Source organism: Pyrus communis, chromosome 2 (genome assembly GCF_963583255.1).
Source record: "Pyrus communis chromosome 2, drPyrComm1.1, whole genome shotgun sequence".
Classification (NCBI taxonomy): Eukaryota; Viridiplantae; Streptophyta; class Magnoliopsida; order Rosales; family Rosaceae; genus Pyrus; species Pyrus communis.
The window spans coordinates 15,423,816-15,432,592 of NC_084804.1; the positions used below are offsets into that span (position 1 = coordinate 15,423,816).

Genomic DNA, 8,777 nt, shown 5'->3' on the forward strand with positions numbered 1-8,777 from the left:
CTGTTTGATAAATTTTGAGCAGTCCAGATCTCAGATCAGGCAAATTAGATGGAAAAGGATTAGGAGAGGATCCTTTCCCCAAAACACCGGAATCACGCAAAAACTTTATCCAACTATAACAATTTTTCCCACTGGGATTAAAGCATCTGTCCCTTTGACAGAAAAAAAAATAAAAAATAAAAAAGCATCTATCCCTTTCTTAACTGTCTTCATCAACTATTACAATTTGGTAAAGCAAAATCTGTTCCAATCTCGTCAAAGAAGAAGCAACCGCGCTCTCTTCTCCAGTTTCTAGCTCTTGCTTTGCTTAGTTGGACCTTCTCAGATGCAACTTATTTGTTTGATTTGCTGCTTGTTTGAGTGATGGAGAGAGAGAGAGAGAGAGAGAGAGAAAGTAATACTGGAAGAAAGAGAAGCGCTGTAGAGTGAGAAGAAATCTAAGGGAAGAAGACTGCACTTTAACAAGATTCAGTTAAGTTTTCTTCTTCTTCTTCTTCTTCTGTACAAAAATATGTTGGTTTTTGGTTACAAAACTTTTCAATTCCATTTATTGCTGAACATCTTACCCTAGTCATTGATTTAATTAGCAAATTTTCTTCCATGGTACGTACCACTGAGTGGTCCGGAAAATCAACGGTAAGAAGGGATCTAATTGATCTTTGCCACGATTAGATTCCGCACCACTCCTACAATTGCAATCGAACCCTTCAATTAGCGAAAGTTTTGTTGGTTTTTAGCCTTGAAATATTATCTTAGTGAAAATGTGTTGGTTTTTAGCCTTATAGTATCCTGTTAATAAAACTCCTGTTTATTATTTCAGAGAAAGAGATGGAGTTAACTGGGATTTTTCAAGTGTTCATCATCATTTTCATCACTATCATGACTCTGTTCTACACGTTCCGCTGCGGATTATTAAAATTTTCTTGTTGGACTCCTCCTAATGCTGCGTCTAATGATGCTGCTAATGATGATGACCACGAGGAGGATGATGATATCCCTCCAAACCAAGAAAAGTATGATGTGTTTATTAGCTTCAGAGGTGAGGACACCCGCCTTACTTTTACCAGCCATCTTCACGATGCCTTACTTCGCAAGAAAATCGAAACCTACATAGATTACAGGCTTGTAAGAGGAGATGAAATAGGGCCTGCCCTTTTAGAAGCAATCCAGAAATCAACACTTTCGGTAATCATTTTGTCAAAAAGCTATGCTTCTTCCACATGGTGTCTGGATGAACTTGTGCATATCCTAGAATGCAAGGAAAAATACGGCCAGATGGTTATACCCATTTTTTACGACATTAATCCATCAGCAGTTCGAAAACAACAGGAGAGTTACGCACATGCATTTGCTCAATTTGAAAAACGATTCAACGGTAATGACAAGGTGCACAAGTGGAGGGCTGCTTTGGCGACTACAGCCAATCTATCCGGATTCGATAATACGACCAAAAAGGGGTGACTAGTTCTCTATCTTATACTGATTTCTACTCGTGACTCTTTGATTTATACAATATTAATTAAACATACTTATTACTAAGTATTGCTTAGCCTTCATAATGATTATATTTGGCAGGACGGAGGCTGACTTAGTTAAGCATGTGGTCGAGGATATTTGGACCAAATTGACTCGTGAATCATCGTGTGATTTAAAGGGCCTGGTTGGAATTGAAGGCCGCATCGAGCAAATCGAGGCCTTGTTATGCCTTGATTCCCCAGATGCTTGCAATACTGTAGGTATTTGGGGAATGGGTGGGATTGGAAAGACCACCCTTGTTGAAGCTGTATTTCATCGGCTATCATGGAAGTTCGAAGCTTGTTGTTTTCTTCGAAATGTTCGGGAGAGAGAACAAAAGGATGGGCTAGTTCAGTTGAGGAATACAATTGTTGGGGAGGTATTGAAGGAAAAAGATCTAAATATTGAAACTTCAACCATAGGATCAGCTCTTGTTAGAAAGAGGTTAGGCCGTACAAAGGTCCTCATTGTTCTTGATGATGTGAATGATTCACGTCAATTGGATCAGTTACTTGAAGATGGTATTGGGTCTGGTCCTGGAAGTCGAATCATCATAACAACTAGAGATAGGGCCCTGCTTGAGGAAATTGTTGTAGATGATAAAAATATATATGAGGTTAGGGTACTGGAACTTGATGACGCCCTTCAGCTCTTTCGTTTGAATGCTTTCAAGAATAGCACTCCTATAACAGATTATACGAGGTTGTCATCAATGGCGGTGAGTTATGCTGGAGGCATTCCATTAGCTCTTAAAATTATGGGGTCCTCAGTTCGTGGCAAAAGCAGAGAAGAATGGGAAGAGGAATTGAACAAACTGAAACAATTTCCAAATGAAAAAATCCAGGACGTGTTGAGACTAAGTTATGATGGATTGGGAAGAAACGAGAAGGAGATATTTCTGGATATTGCATGTTTTCATAAGGGAAAGCATGTGGATGAAGTAAAAAGAATGGTAGATATTCGTGGTTTGTTTGCAACCACTGGAATTAAAGTTCTCATTAAGAAATCTCTCATATCAATTGTTTCTACGTGGAAAACCGTAGAGATGCATGATCTGGTACAAGAAATGGGCCGGGCAATTGTTTTGGAACAATGCATTGAAGAGCCTGGAAAACGTAGTAGGTTATTCATCGCTGAGGATGTCTATCATGTTCTGAAAAATAGGACGGTAAGAGCTAAATTCATTCCCTTTCTTGAGAAAACAAAACGTGTTTCTATGGGAAGACACCTAGGGAAAACTCTTTTATAGTAAACAAGCCAGATTCCTGCAAATGTAGTATTGGTTAAATTTTGTTGTATGTATATTATTCACATTTATACTTTGCTTTTGATTGTCAGGGAACCTCAACAGTTCAAGCCGTATTCTTTAACAGGTCAAACGTTGAAGAGCTAGACTTGGATGGGGGAAACTTCAAACAGATGTCTAAGTTAATATTTCTAGGTGTGGATAAGAGTTCCACCTATGGGTTTGAGATCTACGGAAAATTAAACTTTTCTCTAGATCTTCCCAATTCTCTTCGTTACATTTTCTGGCATGCATATCCTTTGGAATCTTTGCCATCAAAATTCTCTGCTATAAATCTTGTTGAGCTTCATATGCCCGAGAGCAAAGTTGAGAAACTTTGGGATGAAGACAAGGTAAATGCTTATTTTACTTGTGTAACATGTAATCATGCTGAAAATTGGTCATGCTAAGGTATTGATTCTTGCTGTTTCTTTTCAATTTGTTACAGAATCTTATGAACTTAAAAGTGTTCAATATGCGTTCCTCCAGAAATCTAACCGAAGTTCCAAATCTCTCTCAGAGTCGAAAACTTGAGCATATAAATCTTGATTACTGTACAAGTTTGGTTGAAGTTCCTTCATATTTTCAATATCTTCACGAGCTTACTTCTCTTGAACTTGCTTGGTGCAAGAGTCTCAAGTATCTTCCGAAGATGCCAGGCAATATTGAATACTTAAGTTTACATGGCAGTGGTATAAAGGAGTTGCCTCCATCAGTTTGGTCTCACCAAAAAATTTCTTCTTTGGATATTGGAGATTGTAGAGACCTTAAGAAACTTCCAAACAACAGTTGTAAGCTGAAGGTCTCAGGTTATTTTAGTCTAGCATACTGCTCGTCTCTTGACGAGTTTTCTGAGCTTCCCAGGGATATAAGTGTACTAGATTTGACTTATACATCAATAGAAGTATTACCCATATCATCAATGGAGCACCTCATTAGTCTTACTACAATTAAACTGAATGATTGCGAAAGGCTTGTGAGCCTCCCGCCCAGCATTTGTAAGTTGAAATCTCTGAAGGAACTTGATCTCACTGGTTGCTCTAAATTTAAAAACTTCCCGGAAATCTTTGAGCCAATGGAACATCTGGAATTTCTTAGTTTAGAAGGAACAGCGGTTAAAGAGCTACATTCATCAATCGAGTTTCTCTTTGCTCTAAAAAATTTTCAACTGACAGGTTGCAAAATGCTTACCAGTCTTCCCATGAGAATTTGTAAGTTGAAATCTCTCGAGAGACTTGATCTCACTGGTTGCTCTTCATTTTTCAAATTCCCTGAAATCATGGAGCCGATGGAACATCTGGAGTTTCTTTGTTTAGCAGGGACAAGGGTTAAAGAGCTTCCGTCGTCGATCGAAAATCTAATTGGGCTTCAAACATTAGATCTTCGTCTGTGCAGTAAATTTGAGGTCTACCCGAGCGGCATCAACAGTTTAACCAATCTTAAAACTCTCAGCTTTCGTCATTGTTTGCATCTTAAAAAAAGTGCCTCCCTTCTCAGTCGGTTTGCTCTCTTTGGAAAAACTAAACCTCTCTTACTGTGGGATATTGAAAATCCCCAGTGGCCTCATTCTTTTAGCCTCATTACGAGATTTAGAACTGAGTGGAACCATGATTAACAGCATACCGGCTAGCATCAAACAAGCTTCTGAGTTGCGGAGCCTGCGCTTAAACAATTGCAAGAGGCTTCAATCTTTACCAGAGCTCCCAGTGCTACAAATTCTTGAAGCAGATGGTTGCGTATCACTGAAGACAGTGTCAAGTTCAAGGACTGCACTCGTTCAGAGTTGGGATAAATATGAACTTTTTCGAGGGGTTCTTAAATTTTATAATTGTCGAGCATTGGACTGGACTGCAAGGAGCAACATAATGGCTGATGCACAACTGAGAATTATGCGAGTGGCAACTATGTCCTCAAATGTTGGACGAAGAGAGGATAATGTATGTGTCTTCTCTCTCTCTCTCTCTCTCACACTTGTGTTGCTGAATTGAATAATCTGACGTCTATAAATGTTGCAGGAAAGGGACTCTTATCCGCGGCCTTTGCTTACCATTGTTTACCAGGGAAAAGAAATTCCAAGTTGGTTCAGCTATCAAAATGAGGGATCTTCAATCAAGCTTCCTCAAGATTGGTTTCGAAAAGGTTTCTTGGGTTTCGCTTTCTCTGTTGTTATTGCATACGACTTTTATCCACTTATGTGGGTGGAAGTTAATTTCAAGTTCAAAACTAATAATGGCGAGAGCCATAATATCAGTTGTCCTAATTTCTATTCTCCACATAAGGATGGTGGATGGTATGACTACAATTTCAGTCGATATCACGTGCATGTGTGGTATAATGCCTTTGAACTTGCAGTAGAGGGAGTAAAATGCTCTGCCGATTTCTACAAACATGTCAGTGAGGCCTCTGTTTACTTCATCCCAGTGAGTACTTCTGATGATCTAGAAGTGAAAGACGATGGAGAATTGATGAGTCCAAAGCCCATGATCAAAAGACGTCGAAAAGTGTCGAAAAGTATGAAGGTTAAAATGCCGAAATATGTGGAGGTGGAAAGGTGTGGGATATGCCCATTGTATGCTGAAGATGATGAGAAATTGAGACTTGATGTCATGTTGCGGGAAGCACAAGTGGAAGAAGGTGCGCGACAAGATGATTCTGAAGCCAATGGATCAAGTGATGAGCCTGAAGCCAGTGGAAGTTATGAACCTGAAGAATCAAGTGATGAGTCTGAAACAAGTTCGAGTGGTGAAAGTGGTGGACGTGATAAGTATGAAGCCTATGGAAGTGATGAGTCTGAAGAAATTATTGAAATGTAACATTGGGATGGGCAACAATGGACCAAATGCTGAAATTAAGTTTTATTTTACAGGTAAGGTATCTTTCACTTCATTCTGTTTTCTTGAATTTGTAAACTTCTGATGTTTCCTTGGAGTAAAATCTTTGCACGTCATTAACATTCTTCATATATTCTGACTATATTAAAGAGCATCTCAGAAGAAGAAAAAGCCGTGTGTATCATGATGTATCGAAAATAATTTCTTGTTTTGTTGCAAGTTTTGGTGATTGTTTGTTGCGTCTTGGGACCTTGTCACTGGTGCGGTGATTGTTGCAAGTTAGAGCATGAAGCTGCTATATAATTTCTCACAAATTGAATAATATGATGTCCATCAACCTTTCATGAACCCTTACGGGGCAGCCTTTAGTTAGCTTTTAAATGTTTTAAAAGGCTGATTCGGTCTCGCTGTTGTCTTGGCCTTCGGAGTTGGAAGTGAATTTCAATTTCAAGGTTTCGCTCGTTGATTTGGAAATGCAAATGCTTTCGATTGGTTTTATCTTCAATTGAAGACTGACCTACACCCACCGTGACACTAGACTAATAACGTACCAAGAAGTATGTCACCCACATGCTAGGGTAGTCCTTGTCGAGGTCAAATTGAATTGGATGCTCTGCTGATCAAAAGATGAAATCGAGCAACAAAGTTCGTACGTAAATAAGGCCGGGAAGGGGGCGTATTGGCTACTGTGTGTTTGCCACTACCATGCATAATCTTTAATAAAAGGTATGAATTGATGGTGATCTTCCCTTAATATGTCTTTCTTTATGCGTCTGAACGCATTGAATTTTTATTCACGGAAGGTAAAGTTGCTTTAGTTGGGTTTTTATTCTCATCATCTTTTATTTTTTTTTTTTTTTTTTTTTTGGAAACCTCGACGGTACGAGGAAAATTTTATTAATAGCGAAAAATACACCTAGTCAGGGGGATATAAACCTTACCCCTCAAAGAACAAAGACAATAAAAAGGAATACACGAAAAAGAAGAGATGACATAAACCTTACTTTTCTAGAAACAAAAAACGAGAATGAAATAAATAAAAAAAAGGTCTTTGATGGTTTTCTAGGGAATACTGCATATGATGTTCTAGAGCACCATAACATTTTCAATAACATAATGAACCTCAAATCAAGATCAAAGTGTATATCTTAAACTGAAACTAATGTATACATAATGCATAATATATTGGTTAATTGCTCCAATGCTTGTTAAAAGAGTAAAGATCACGGTTTACATACATATACACATAATACATCTATATATACTTGTTTAATACATAAATACATTCATAAAACTAATAAACTTAAATAAATATTTATAATTCCAGTTCGGTTCAGTTTAGGCCAGTTCCTAGTACTACAAACGGGGTTCAGAACAGATCTAGTCCAATTCGGTTCTTGACTTTTTTGGTCCAAATGGTTTTTTTTTTTTTTTTTTTTTAAATATTGTCGATTCGGTTTTTCAATTCGGCAGTTTTAATGCCCACCGCTACCGAGAGAGAGAGAGAGAGACAGAGAGAGAGAGAGAGAGTATCATGACTCTCTTACTTGGGCCTAGACCCATAATTTCAAGCGGCATTTTGGACTTTCTTATTATGACATCTCAATAGCTTCGAAAATAGAGATGGCAAATCAACTCATTAAATTATTAACGGGTAACCATTAAGACCTGTTTAGTTTGATTTTACCATAATATGATGGTGAGATTGGTTGTGGTGATGATTGTGTAATACCTTTTTACAATGAAATCAAACTAAATTGGTAGTGATGATGATTGGTCCATTGGATTTTCCAATCAACGGCCTAAAAAAGTATTAAAAAAAAAAAAGGGAGAAAATTAGAAGGAAAAAAAAGGTTAATTGTTACTGTTGGCTACACTTGTCAAAATCTGGGCGGTTAGATTACAACTTTTTTGTAATTATTAATGAGGTTAGATAAAAATTATAAATAGTTATTAAAATTATTAAAAAATACAGAAAAATATTCAAATAAATTACAATTTTTTTCTATAAATACATAGAGGTGGGCATGGTTTGGTTTGGCCCGGTTCTACCTCGAATTGGAACCGAAAAAGATCAACGGTTAGGTTCGTTGTGATTCCATTTAAATTTATTTATAAAACCGTACGGTTCACTTTACGACATTTCCAGTTCGGTTCTAGCCGGTTCACGGTTCTGAATAATAAGCCATTTGAATCTTGGAAACATAAATTTAGAGCACATAAAAAAATCAATGGATTTTCATAGTAAAAGATAGTAATTGGATCACACAACAAAGAACCTGCATAACTTATCATAAAGAATGATGAACTACAATAGAAGAAGATTTAAAAATTTAATGGCACCAAAACTTTACAAACTCAATGAATATTATTCATATCAACAATTCACAAAATATAAACACATAACTAACAAATTTAGCTTACCAAAACTCATTCTGGTTATTAATTTAACAATCTAGAAACGAAATACTGAAGCACTTTTACTAACAAACATGATCAAACGGTTGAAATTCACAAAATTTTCAAAACCCAATTAATTATTTTTATTCACGGTTCGGTTCAATTCTAAGCAGTTCCGCCAACATGAAAATCAGAACCAGAACTGGTATGAATGGTCCGGTCCAGTTTTTGAACCTATGTTGACTTTTTTTTTTGTCAACACAGTTTTTATAGTTTATTTTATTGTGGTTTGATTCGGTTTCACGGTTTTTATCCCCACCCCTATTTACCTGTTAGCAAGATTCCATCATCTCCACATATCTCTCCTCAATCCTCTTGATTGAGTTATATTTAGAATGATTGTATAGGGTTGACTTGGTGATTTCAATTGTAATTAATTATTGTATCAAATAGGTTCTATATATCTTGTAATTCAGGGAATGAATAAACAAGGGAAAATCATTGTTACATGGTATCACCTAGGTCTAGGCTCCTTCTTCTCGAAAAACCCTAGCCGATCCCTGCCTTCTTCTTCTCGAAAAACCCTAGCCGATCTCTGCCTCTTCTCCCATGGCTACCTCCGGCCCTAGTATTGCTAGCTTCCTCAAATTAGATGAAGACAATTATCCTGAATGGCTTCGCCAGATGAAACCATTCCTTATTGGCCAAGGACTCTACAAGTTTGTTGATGGCTCTCACCCAAAACC

At 37.3% G+C, this 8,777-nt stretch overlaps 1 pseudogene; it reads left to right on the top strand.

Annotated features, from left to right (window-relative positions):
- The first annotated feature begins 269 nt into the window (after positions 1-269).
- LOC137727146 (disease resistance-like protein DSC1) lies at positions 270-5,815 on the top strand (annotated as a pseudogene).
- The last annotated feature ends 2,962 nt before the right edge of the window (positions 5,816-8,777 follow it).